We start from the raw sequence: 14,338 nt of genomic DNA on the forward strand, positions 1-14,338 counted from the left end.
ATTATTGCTGAAGAAAGCAAAAATCATTCCAACAGCTGCATACCTTCATAAAACCTGTCATTGCTCCAATAATTACTGTTCTTGAGAAAGTCTAAACGTTGACAATTGGAGAAGCTATACTGAATAGAATTAAACACTTCGCTAAGCTGTAATCACATTTTGCAGCAGACGTATGAACAGTATTTAAAGCAAAGTTGAGGAACAATCAAATTTGATGAGATGGATTTCAAAATTCCAAATAATAAGGTATAAAAATCTAGTATGAGACCACAGTTCTTACACATATCCAATTTTCTGTGAATGAAATCGGCACCAAAGAATTTGGTCTTTCGGATGTCAGAGAGGGAATATCTGTATGGATAGAACCTGTACAGCACCATGGTATTATTGGTGCTATATAAATGAATAATAATAATAATAATAATAATAATAATAATAATAATAATATCAATCATAGCAGAGTAAGGCAGAGTATTTCTTGCTCAGCCAGATCCAGATCATCTATGCATTATTTGAACAGTCATTTGACTGTACTTGCCATGAAGTAGAACTGAAAAATGATCCATTACTATATTATATTAAAATTCCAATTTGAACTCTGTTGATGTGGGACTAATATAACTTTATTATCTTTGTAATGTGACAGATATGTAACCGATTTGCTAACTAATGGGCATAAGACCTTATGTAACGAGTGATGACATCACAGCTAAAGTTTGATTGGCACATATACCCACCAGATTAGAAAATGCTTCATGTGTGGTAATGGCTACAGTCTATAGTGGGAGTCACTTTGCATTGTTTTCTAAAAGTAACAAGTGCGACAGGCCACAGCTGAGAAAATTAGATGTGGCTCAGACGGGAACAGCATCAGATGCATCCTCAATCCTCCTGTAGCACTTAAAAAGAAATGAACTATGCAAATACAAAGCTAGAGACTATGGATGAGAAAACAAGCTCCTAACTTGGTGAGCACTAGCCGGTGCTTGATTTCATTCCTACTTGCGATGAAATCGGATGAATGCAATCCGAACAAAAATCGGATTGAATTCAGACCAATTTTATTCTATGATTGTGTGTTCATCTGCGTTTTTTTTTTCCAGCTCAGATCGGATCACGATCAAACTGGAAAAAAGTCGCAGCATGCTGCAATTGTCATCGGAAATCGGATTGCATCCCGCAATAGAAGTCAATGGGTGCAAGAAAAAAATCACACAGCACTAGGACCATGCGTGTGCTATCTGATTTTTACACACCGATCGCATTTGAAAAGTCGATAATTCATGTGCCGCATACAGTAAAATCACCCTGACAGGATAGAATAGAATAGATATATACACATAGAATACATAGGTATATTGATGTCAGTGACACAAACGTACAGTGGGTATGGAAAGTATTCAGACCCCTTTAAAAATTTTCACTCTTTGTTTCATTGAAGCCATATAGCAAATTCTAAAAAGTTCATAATGTTGCACCACCACATTATGGGTGTCAGGTCCGAGCATTCCTATATGAGCAGTTTCCTGGAAAGTGGATTGGTCGTTGTGGGCCAGTTGAATGGCCCTCAAGGTCTCCCGATCTGACCCCCTTAGACTTTTATTTTTGAGGTCATCTGAAGGCAATTGTCTATGCTGTCAAGATTCAAGATGTGCAGCATCTGAAACAATGGATACTGGAAGCCTGTGATAGCATTTCTTCTGCTGTAAGGTGAGGACCTTCAGTAACCACTACCCCGGCTACAGAGGATGCAGACAGGGAAATGCTGAGGACTGTTACCCGCAGCTACAAGGGGTCAAGGGTCCGGTGTCTAGCGTGGGTATGAGCAGCCAGGAGCATGCGGCTCTATTCAGGCATGGAAAGGTGCCATGGCGACGTGTACTGAGCAGTTTCTGGGTGTTCTCTAAACAGGCACTGCCTATGTCAGCTTTTGACCGCCTGGTCCTTTAGATTTGGAAGCCTCCTAGTACTCATCAGTGCCAGTGTCTGGAAGGAGGGCACGTTGGGATAGGCCCTGTCCAAAAGTGGCCAATGTCTTCTGATTACTGAATGGACCCTAGGCATAAAGGGGTGGTGTGTATGAACAAATAGTATCATATAGTACTATCCTTAGTAGGTCAAGACAAAAATTGATAGAGTCAGGGGACAAATCAGATTATTCCAAGAGGTCCTTTGTTGCAAGAATACCTCTTTCATGAGAAATGGACGTGTATAAGCTATTCACGTCTAATGTGACTAGCAAGCTATGTGTAGGTACTTGCTGGATTTGTTTGATAGTTCCCAAAAATTGGCTCTTGTCTCATAGGAAAGACCTCATATCCTTAATTAATGGTGTCAAAACCTTTTCGAGGAAGATGGAGAGGGGTGACAAAATAGAGTAGTTAGTTGATCGTCCCATAAAATGTGGGGTCTAGAATTAATGCGTATAATTAGATATTGGTGGCAGTATAGGCGGAGGTGAGTGAGCCTGTGCTAAATGGAGCAGGAGATTACCTGGAGAAGTAGTTGTCAAAGCGGCGCTCCAGCACCTAGCTGAATGTAGCACGCTGCTGTGGGCATATTCGCCCCGGTATAAGAGCGCGCCGGGACCGACGGCACCAGAAGTACATCATCCGGTACCAGAAGTGGTCACTATGGCGCATGCGCGGACATGTTGGGAGGGGAGATACGTTGCTAGGAGATGAGGAGTCATCTCCATGCAAGCATAGTACACATAATAATGCTAGAGGGTCCCATATGTTATGGTGCCAAGATGGAAGGCCATTAAAGAAGAGCAACCCCATCAATGTAGAAATGCAAGCACAGCAGGTGGGTAAAATAAGCCTAAACCAAAATCTTAGGGGAAGGGAAGAAAGGGGGGGAGACAACTGTCACTCAGGAATACATATGAGACTCACCTCTATATTCATCAAGTCTGTGGTGGGGGAGAGAAGAAGAGATAATCAGTTAAATAGTCAAATTAGCCAGTCCATTTCTCTATTAAGGCCCCTGGGTGCTAAGGTGTCCAGGGTGTATATCCAGTATGTTTCCCTGGACTTGAGAAGCTTGATATGATTACCCCCACATCTAGGGCGTGGTACGTACTCAATAACTTGGAATTTGAGTTGCGCCATGGAGTGTCTAGCTGTAATGAAGTGATCAGGAATGGGGAGCCACATTTTTCCACATCTTATTATGGACTCGTGGCTGGCAATATGATATCTCACGTGTTGCATGGTCTAAACAACATAGAGGAGGCCACAAGGGCATTTGATTACATAGATGACAAAGTTGGACTTGGTGCCATAACATAAGGGACCCTCTAGCATTATGTGTACTATGCTTGCATGGAGATGATTCATCTCCTAGCAACGTATCTCCCCTCCAAACATGTCCACGCATGCAGCATAGTGACCACTGTGAGCGCGGCGGGACTTCCGATACTGGATGATGTACTTCCGGTGCGCGCTCTTATACCAGGGCGAATATGCCCACAGCAGAGTGTTACATTCAGCTAGGCGCGGGAGCGCCACTCCGACAACTACTTCTCCAGGTAATCTCCTGCCCCATTTAGCACAGGCTCACTCACCTCCGACTATACTGCCACCAATATCTAATTATATGTATTAATTCTAGACCCCACATTTTACGGGACAATCAACCAACTACCTTATCCCTAATACGCAGTATAACAGGTACTTTACACACACTGTTTGGGTGCCCTCTTTCACTTGACCTGCATCCCTGTTAACTCTGTCTATTCTCTACAGAATACTCAAACCTTTCAAGGGACCTTCCTGTTATGTAGGCAATCCAGTGACACAGTGTGCCAGCAATCAGAGCACATACAGTGATCTGACAATAACCCAAAAAACAATAGAACGAGCTCTGAGACGTGGAATCTCTGTAGACCGCAATACCTGAACCTATCCTGAACACAACTAAAGGCAGCTGTGGATTGCGCCTGACACTACCTATGCAACTCGGCACAGCCTGAGGAGCTGACTAGCCTGAAGATAGAAAAACAAGCCTGACTTGCCTCAGAGAAATACCCCAAAGGAAAAGGCAGCCCCCCACATATAATGACTGTAAGCAAGATGAAAAGACAAACGTAGGGATGAAATAGATTCAGCAAAGTGAGGCCCGATATTCTAGATAGAGCGAGGATAGCAAAGAGAACTTTGCAGTCTACAAAAAACCCTACAGCAAAAAACCACGCAAAGGGGGCAAAAAGACCCATCGTGCCGAACTAACGGCACGGCGGTACACCCTTTGCATCTCAGAGCTTCCAGCAAAACGAATTAACAAGCTGGACAGAAAAAGTAGCAACAAAAGCAAAGAAGCACTTATCTAAGCAGAGCAGCAGGCCACAGGAAAGATCCAGAAGCTCAGATCCAACACTGGAACATAGACAAGGAGCAAGGAAGACAGAATCAGGTGGAGTTAAATAACAAAGCAGCCAACGAGCTCACCAGAACACCTGAGGGAGGAAGCTCAGAAGCTGCAGTACCACTTGTGACCACAGGAGTGAATTCAGCCACAGAATTCACAACAGTACCCCCCCCTTGAGGAGGGGTCACCGAACCCTCACCAGAGCCCCCAGGCCGACCAGGATGAGCCACATGAAAGGCACGAACAAGATCTGGAGCATGGACATCAGAGGCAAAAACCCAGGAATTATCTTCCTGAGCATAACCCTTCCATTTAACCAGATACTGGAGTTTCCGTCTAGAAACATGAGAATCCAAAATTTTCTCCACAATATACTCCAATTCCCCCTCCACCAAAACCGGGGCAGGAGGCTCAACAGATGGAACCATAGGTGCCACGTATCTCCGCAACAACGACCTATGGAATACATTATGTATGGAAAAGGAGTCTGGGAGGGTCAGACGAAAAGACACAGGATTGAGAATCTCAGAAATCCTATACGGACCAATAAAACGAGGTTTAAATTTAGGAGAGGAAACCTTCATAGGAATATGACGAGAAGATAACCAAACCAGATCCCCAACACGAGGTCGGGGACCCACACGGCGTCTGCGATTAGCGAAAAGTTGAGCCTTCTCCTGGGACAAGGTCAAATTGTCCACTACCTGAGTCCAGATCTGCTGCAACCTGTCCACCACAGAATCCACACCAGGACAGTCCGAAGACTCAACCTGTCCTGAAGAGAAACGAGGATGGAACCCAGAATTGCAGAAAAATGGAGAGACCAAGGTAGCCGAGCTGGCCCAATTATTAAGGGCGAACTCAGCCAACGGCAAAAAGGACACCCAATCATCCTGGTCTGCAGAAACAAAACATCTCAGATATGTTTCCAAGGTCTGATTGGTTCGTTCGGTCTGGCCATTAGTCGGAGGATGGAAAGCTGAGGAAAAAGATAGGTCAATGCCCATCCTACCACAAAAGGCTCGCCAAAACCTTGAAACAAACTGGGAACCTCTGTCAGAAACAATATTCTCAGGAATGCCATGCAAACGAACCACATGCTGGAAGAACAAAGGCACCAAATCAGAGGAGGAAGGCCATTTAACCAAGGGCACCAGATGGACCATTTTAGAAAAGCGATCACAGACCACCCAAATGACTGACATCTTTTGAGAAACGGGAAGGTCAGAAATGAAATCCATCGAAATATGTGTCCAAGGCCTCTTTGGGACTGGCAAGGGCAAAAGCAACCCACTGGCACGTGAACAGCAGGGCTTAGCCCTAGCACAAATCCCACAGGACTGCACAAAAGTACATACATCCCGTGACAGAGATGGCCACCAGAAGGATCTAGCCACTAACTCTCTGGTACCAAAGATTCCAGGATGACCAGCCAACACCGAACAATGAAGTTCAGAGATAACTTTACTAGTCCACCTATCAGGGACGAACAGTTTCTCCGCCGGACAACGATCAGGTTTATTCGCCTGAAATTTTTGCAACACTCGCCGCAAATCAGGGGAGATGGCAGACACAATGACTCCTTCCTTGAGGATACTCGCCGGCTCAGATGAACCCGGAGAGTCGGGCACAAAACTCCTAGACAGAGCATCCGCCTTCACATTTTTAGAGCCCGGAAGGTACGAAATCACAAAATCGAAGTGGGCAAAAAATAACGACCAACGGGCCTGTCTAGGATTCAAGTGCTTGGCAGACTCGAGATAAGTAAGGTTCTTATGATCAGTCAATACCACCACGCGATGCTTAGCTCCTTCAAGCCAATGACGCCATTCCTCGAATGCCCACTTCATGGCCAGCAACTCTCGGTTGCCCACATCATAATTACGCTCAGCAGCCGAAAACTTCCTGGAAAAGAAAGCACATGGTTTCAACACTGAGCAACCAGAACCTCTCTGTGACAAAACCGCCCCTGCTCCAATCTCAGAAGCATCAACCTCGACCTGGAACGGAAGAGAAACATCTGGTTGACACAACACAGGGGCAGAACAAAAACGACGCTTCAACTCCTGAAAAGCTTCCACAGCAGCAGAAGACCAATTAACCAAATCAGCACCCTTCTTGGTCAAATCGGTCAATGGTTTGGCAATGCTAGAAAAATTACAGATGAAGCGACGATAAAAATTAGCAAAGCCCAGGAACTTTTGCAGACTTTTCAGAGATGTCGGCTGAGTCCAATCCGGATGGCTTGGACTTAACCGGATCCATCTCGATAGTAGAAGGGGAAAAGATGAACCCCAAAAATGAAACTTTCTGCACACCGAAGAGACACTTTGATCCCTTCACAAACAAAGAATTAGCACGCAGGACCTGGAAAACCATTCTGACCTGCTTCACATGAGAGTCCCAATCATCTGAGAAGATCAAAATGTCATCCAAGTAAACAATCAGGAATTTATCCAGATACTCACGGAAGATGTCATGCATAAAAGACTGAAACACAGATGGAGCATATCAAGGTAATGGACAGAAGGAATTTGGATTGTATAGTACCAATGACGGCAGACCTATCGAACCGCTTAGTGCGCTTAGGACAATCAGAAATAGCATGAGTGGAATCACCACAGTAGAAACACAGACCATTCAGACGTCTGTGTTCTTGCCGTTCAACTCTGGTCATAGTCCTATCGCACTGCATAGGCTAAGGTTTAATCTTAGACAATACCGCCAAATGGTGCACAGATTTACGCTCGCGCAAGCGTCGACCGATCTGAATGGCCAAAGACATAGACTCATTCAAACCAGTAGGCATAGGAAAACCCACCATGACATCCTTAAGAGCCTCAGAGAGACCCTTTCTGAACAAAGCTGCCAGCGCAGATTCATTCCACAGAGTGAGTACTGACCACTTCCTAAATTTCTGACAATATACTTCTATATCATCCTGGCCCTGGCACAAAGCCAGCAAATTTTTCTCAGCCTGATCCACTGAATTAGGCTCATCGTAAAGTAATCCGAGCGCCAGGAAAAACGCATTGACATTACTCAATGCAGGGTCTCCTGGCGCAAGAGAAAATGCCCAGTCCTGAGGGTCGCCGCGCAAAAAAGAAATAATAATCAAAACCTGTTGAATAGGATTACCAGAAGAATGAGGTTTCAAGGCCAGAAATAGCTTACAATTATTTTTGAAATTAAGAAACTTAGTTCTATCACCAAAAAACAAATCAGGAATAGGAATTCTTGGTTGTAACATAGATTTCTGATCAATAGTATCTTGAATCCTTTGTACATTTGTAACGAGATTATCCATTGAAGAGCACAGACCCTGAATATCCATGTCCACACCTGTGTCCTGAAACACCCAAATGTCTAGGGGAAAAAAAAGACTGAACACAGAGCTGAGAAAAAAAAATGATGTCAGAACTTCTTTTTTCCCTCTATTGAGAATCATTAGGTTGGCTCCTTGTACTGTTATGTAGGCAATCCAGTGACACAGTGTGCCAGCAATCAGAGCACATACAGTGATCTGACAATAACCCAAAAAACAATAGAACGAGCTCTGAGACGTGGAATCTCTGTAGACCGCAATACCTGAACCTATCCTAAACACAACTAAAGGCAGCTGTGGATTGCGCCTGACACTACCTATGCAACTCGGCACAGCCTGAGGAGCTGACTAGCCTGAAGATAGAAAAACAAGCCTGACTTGCCTCAGAGAAATACCCCAAAGGAAAAGGCAGCCCCCCACATATAATGACTGTAAGCAAGATGAAAAGACAAACGTAGGGATGAAATAGATTCAGCAAAGTGAGGCCCGATATTCTAGATAGAGCGAGGATAGCAAAGAGAACTTTGCAGTCTACAAAAAACCCTAAAGCAAAAAACCACGCAAAGGGGGCAAAAAGACCCACCGTGCCGAACTAATGGCACGGCGGTACACCCTTTGCGTCTCAGAGCTTCCAGCAAAACGAATTAACAAGCTGGACAGAAAAAGTAGCAACAAAAGCAAAGAAGCACTTATCTAAGCAGAGCAGCAGGCCACAGGAAAGATCCAGAAGCTCAGATCCAACACTGGATCATAGACAAGGAGCAAGGAAGACAGAATCAGGTGGAGTTAAATAACAAAGCAGCCAACGAGCTCACCAGAACACCTGAGGGAGGAAGCTCAGAAGCTGCAGTACCACTTGTGACCACAGGAGTGAATTAAGCCACAGAATTCACAACACCTTCCTATACTAATTATTATTCACATGCAAAGGTAAAACTTATCTTGTTAACTTATGCTTATGCAAAGGTCACCCTGTCAATCTCCGCCTATAATATATGGCTTTACTATTTGTTTACTTATCCTATACCCTAGTCCCCTGGTACTTCTACTACATCTCATCTTCCATATTTCACTCTTCTATCAATTTTTCATGTTTTGCATTTCTTTATTATTTTATTGGTGCCTATTGTTTGCCATGGATGTGACGTGTCGTTTTCATTCAATATGGGCCTAACTTAATTTGTTCTAGTAATCTGTTTTTTCCACTATCTATTTTACTTATGTACGATATTTGTACCATTTGTATTGTTTGTTTATATGTGTTTTGTTTTTTCTAGCGGCCATTTGATAAAGATTCGGGAAGAGTCGAAACGTCAGTTTAACTTCTGGTCGCCTTCTGCATTGTTGAATCTTATGTTTAATGCACCATAAATAAATTCTACTATCACTGCAATATTTATTATCAGAGTTTGCGGTGTATACTACTTATATTGTAAGAAAACACAGACACCCATAAAAAAGTCCTTTAATTGAAAGAATGACACAGACTCGGACACAATGAGACAGATTAATATTCTTAATTAAACCATACTTATGACCTCACCCATTTCCCCGATGCCCTCTTCATCTGCAAAAGAGGTGAAAAAAAACAAACAACAGTATCCCTCACCTTTCCGCAGAGATGCTTTTAATTCATTTGTTCTAAAACAGGTCCAGCTCACAAAAAAATTGACTGTCTGAATGAGGGTGGTTTCACACTTGCGTTTTTGTCTGCAGCATTTTTTTGCACAAAAAACGCATGCATTTTTTCCCCCTATATTTAACATTGAAAAAGCATGCGTTTTTTGGTGTACGCGTTTGCATGCGTTTCTGAACGCATGCGTTTTTTTACTGCATGCGTTCATTTTCCAAAATGCAACTTGTAGTATTTTTGAGGGGCGTTTTTTGGACACAAAAAAACGCATGCGTTTTCATGCTTTTTTGGGGGGCCAAAAAAAACATTGGAGTCAATGGAAATGCATGCGTTTTTTTGTGCATGCGTTTGCGTTAAAAACGCATGCGTTTTTATATTAAAAAACCAGAAAACACCCCCCACCATAAAGGTTATAAAGGGATCATAACTCTAACCCTAACCCTAACCCTAAAGGGATCCTAACCCTAACCTTAACCCTAGCCCTAACCCTAAAGGGATCCTAACCCTAACCCTAACCCTAAAGGGATCCTAACCCTAACCCTACCCCTAACCCTAACCCTAAACCTAAAGGGATCCTAACCCTACCCCTAACCCTAACAGATCCTAACCCTAACCCTAACCCTACCCCTAACCCGAAAGGGATTAGGGTTAGGGGTAGGGTTAGGGTTAGGGGTAGGGTTAGGGGTAGGGTTAGGGTTAGGATCCCTAGGGTTAGGGTTAGGGGTAGGGTTAGGGTTAGGATCCCTAGGGTTAGGGTTAGGGTTAGGGGTAGGGTTAGGGTTAGGGGTAGGGTTAGGGTTAGGGCTAGGGTTAGGGGTAGGGCAGGGGCGGACACAAGCAGCAATGGGCCCCTGTGCAGGAAATACATTCGGGGCCCCCCCTCATGCATGTACACTGTATATAAAATACCTATAATAACATATGTGTATACACAGCAGTATACACACACATACTAGCCCTATACAGACAGCAGTATACATACAGCAGAAATTACACACACTAGCAATATATACACACACAGCACTGCAGTATACACACACAGCACTGCAGTATACACACACATACTAGCCCTATATATATACACACACACACACACAGCAGTATACACACTAGCTCTATATACACACACAGCAGTATACACATACTAGCCCTATATACACACACACACACACAGCAGTATACACACTAGCTCTATACTGTATACACACACAGCAGTATACACACATATACTAGCCCTATATATATATATACACACACCCACAGCAGTATACACACATATACTAGCCCTATATATATACAGATAGGGCCAGAAATATTTGGACAGTGACACAAGTTTTGTTATTTTAGCTGTTTACAAAAACATGTTCAGAAATACAATTATATATATATAATATGGGCTGAAAGTGCACACTCCCAGCTGCAATATGATAGTTTCCACATCCAAATCGGAGAAAGGGTTTAGGAATCATAGCTCTGTAATGCATAGCGTCCTCTTTTTCAAGGGACCAAAAGTAATTGGACAATGGACTCTAAGGGCTGCAATTAACTCTGAAGGCGTCTCCCTCGTTAACCTGTAATCAATGAAGTAGTTAAAAGGTCAGGGGTGGATTCCAGGTGTGTGGTTTTGCATTTGGAAGCTGTTGCTGTGAGCAGACAACATGCGGTCAAAGGAACTCTCAATTGAGGTGAAGCAGAACATCCTGAGGCTGAAAAAAAAGAAAAAATCCATCAGAGAGATAGCAGACATGCTTGGAGTAGCAAAATCAACAGTTGGGTACATTCTGAGAAAAAAGGAATTGACTGGTGAGCTTGGGAACTCAAAAAGGCCTGGGCGTCCACGGATGACAACAGTGGTGGATGATCGCCGCATACTTAATTTGGTGAAGAAGAACCCGTTCACAACATCAACTGAAGTCCAGAACACTCTCAGTGAAGTAGGTGTATCTGTCTCTAAGTCAACAGTAAAGAGAAGACTCCATGACAGTAAATACAAAGGGTTCACATCTAGATGCAAACCATTCATCAATACCAAAAATAGACAGGCCAGAGTTAAATTTGCAGAAAAACACCTCAAGAAGCCAGCTCAGTTCTGGAAAAGTATTCTATGGACAGATGAGACAAAGATCTACCTGTACCAGAATGATGGGAAGAAAAAAGTTTGGAGAAGAAAGGGAACGGCACATGATCCAAGGCACACCACATCCTCTGTAAAACATGGTGGAGGCAACGTGATGGCATGGGCATGCATGGCTTTCAATGGCACTGGGTCACTTGTGTTTATTGATGACATAAGAGCAGACAAGAGTAGCCGGATGAATTCTGAAGTGTACCGGGATATACTTTCAGCCCAGATTCAGCCAAATGCTGCAAAGTTGATTGGACGGCGCTTCATAGTACAGATGGACAATGACCCCAAGCATACAGCCAAAGCTACCCAGGAGTTCATGAGTGCCAAAAAGTGGAACATTCTGCAATGGCCAAGTCAATCTCCAGATCTAAACCCAATTGAGCATGCATTTCACTTGCTGAAATCCAGACTTAAGACGGAAAGACCCACAAACAAGCAAGACCTGAAGGCTGCGGCTGTAAAGGCCTGGCAAAGCATTAAGAAGGAGGAAACCCAGCGTTTGGTGATGTCCATGGGTTCCAGACTTAAGGCAGTGATTGCCTCCAAAGGATTTGCAACAAAATATTGAAAATAAAAATATTTTGTTTGGGTTATGTTTATTTGTCCAATTACTTTTGACCTCCTAAAATGTGGAGTGTTTGTAAAGAAATGTGTACAATTCCTACATTTTCTATCAGATATTTTTGTTCAACCCTTCAAATTAAACGTTACAATCTGCACTTGAATTCTGTTGTAGAGGTTTCATTTCAAATCCAATGTGGTGGCATGCAGAGCCCAACTCGCGAAAATTGTGTCACTGTCCAAATATTTCTGGCCCTAACTGTATATATATACACACACACTAGCTATATATACACACACACTAGCAATATATATACACACACACACACACACTAACTATATATACACACACACTAGCAATATACACACACACACACTAGCTATATATACACACACACTAGCAATACACACACACACACACACACACACTAGACAGATCAACATCCATCACATGGAATATGTACAGTACCTACAGAGAGTGCAGTTGCAGGGAGCTGGTCAGTCCCAGAACACAGGAAATGAGCAGGAGAGACATGGAGCCTGTCTAGACTGTCAGCTCTCATCCCTGCAGACTCCTGGCGGGCCAGGCCTTCTCCTATCTCCTACCTATAGTAGCAATTCCTCCTCCCCTCCCCCTATTTTCATGTGTATCCCAGTCCTGCAGATCACTGAGGCTCTGGGAAGAATGTGTACCTGCACAGCAGCGAGTCGCATCTTCAGTGACTCCCTCACTCGTCCTCTTCCAGCGTCTGCCGCCCCTCACCACACTGCACCAGTGACAGCCGGACAGCAGCGTAATGTCTGCTAACAGGTGAGGTCAGGCAGGGGGCCCCTTTTGACCATCATATCACGTGTGCAGCAGAGCGGGCCCCCTGCTTCTCCTGTTATCAGTAATCCTGCTGCCGGATGTCATTCACCGCCCTGCTTTCTCGGTCCTTCAGGGGCCCCCTCCGGCTCTGGGCCCCAGTGCAGTTGCACAGGTTGAACCGGCGGTATGTCCGCCCATGGGGTAGGGTTAGGGTTAGGGGTAGGGTTAGGGTTAGGGGTAGGGTTAGGGCTAGGATCCCTTTAGAGTTAGGGTTAGGATCCCTTTAGGGTTAGGGTTAGGGGTAGGGTTAGGGTTAGGATCCCTACCCCTAACCTTAACCCTAGCTATTTATGTTTATAGTGTTTTTTTTACTTTATTTAGATGATTGGCAGCTGTCACACATTTCTCAGCATGCGTTTAAAAAACGCAAACGCATGGAAAAACGCATGTAAACGCGTCAAAACGCAGCATTTTTTACACCACATGCAAAAACGCATGCGTCTAAAAAACGCAGCGTTTGCATGCGTTTACATGCGTTTTTTCACCATGCGTTTTTTTTTTTCAAACGCATGCGTTTCAAAACGCAAGTGTGAAACCAGCCTGAGGCCTATAGTCTCCTTGGTTCGCTAGACAACAGCTTTAATGTAGTCAGACTTTTTGAAAAGCAAAAATCATACAGTAGCCCTCAACTTTTGAAAAGGTTCTTTAGAGATCACCTTATGGTGTGCTTTTCTTACATTTGTGCTGTTTATTTTTACTTTACTTGGTGATTAAGTGTCCTTTCACCAAAGTGTTTAAAACCAGTTCTTTCCAATGGCTTAATGGAGATCACTGGAACAACATCTAGAATTACATAGTTATTTCAGGCTAACAATGGGTGTATATTTTATTCTGATCTAAAGCATGGCATGCATACCACACGTACATTGTTAAGTCGGTAAGAATCCCATATTATACTTTATCTAAGATTTAGAGTGATTGCTGTTAATATCCATCTTGTGGTCTGAGGTGTGAGAATCTTTGGATGGCTCACGTCCCTGCAGACTCAAAGGGACATTCCACAGATGTGTCAGCCTGCTGCTTATTACAGCATTGCCATTACTCATGGAAAAATTGACCGACTGTCATCACTGTAACATTGGTATTCATATTTCATACAAAGCCAATGACAGGGTTTAGTTCTGGATTACTTGTGGTTCATTTTTAATGACACATATTACTAAGTTCTATTCTTTCCTATAGCACCACAAATCCCACAATGTTAAAACACAGGACATGAGAAGAATTTGGTGTGCTATGTTTAGGTAATGATAAATGTGTTACATCCTTAGATACTTAACTCAGAAATGCATCGTATACTGTATGTGGCATAAATACTATCTATGCAATGCAATATTACATTGCTATAACAGTTCGTGTACAAGAAACATATTAGAAACGTGTTGGATTTTTTGGTGCATCTTGTGTATCTGAGGAAAGTGCCACTGGCCGGGACACCATCCATTCAAGCAT

Source organism: Ranitomeya imitator, chromosome 1, assembly GCF_032444005.1.
Source record: "Ranitomeya imitator isolate aRanImi1 chromosome 1, aRanImi1.pri, whole genome shotgun sequence".
Lineage (NCBI taxonomy): Eukaryota > Metazoa > Chordata > Amphibia > Anura > Dendrobatidae > Ranitomeya > Ranitomeya imitator.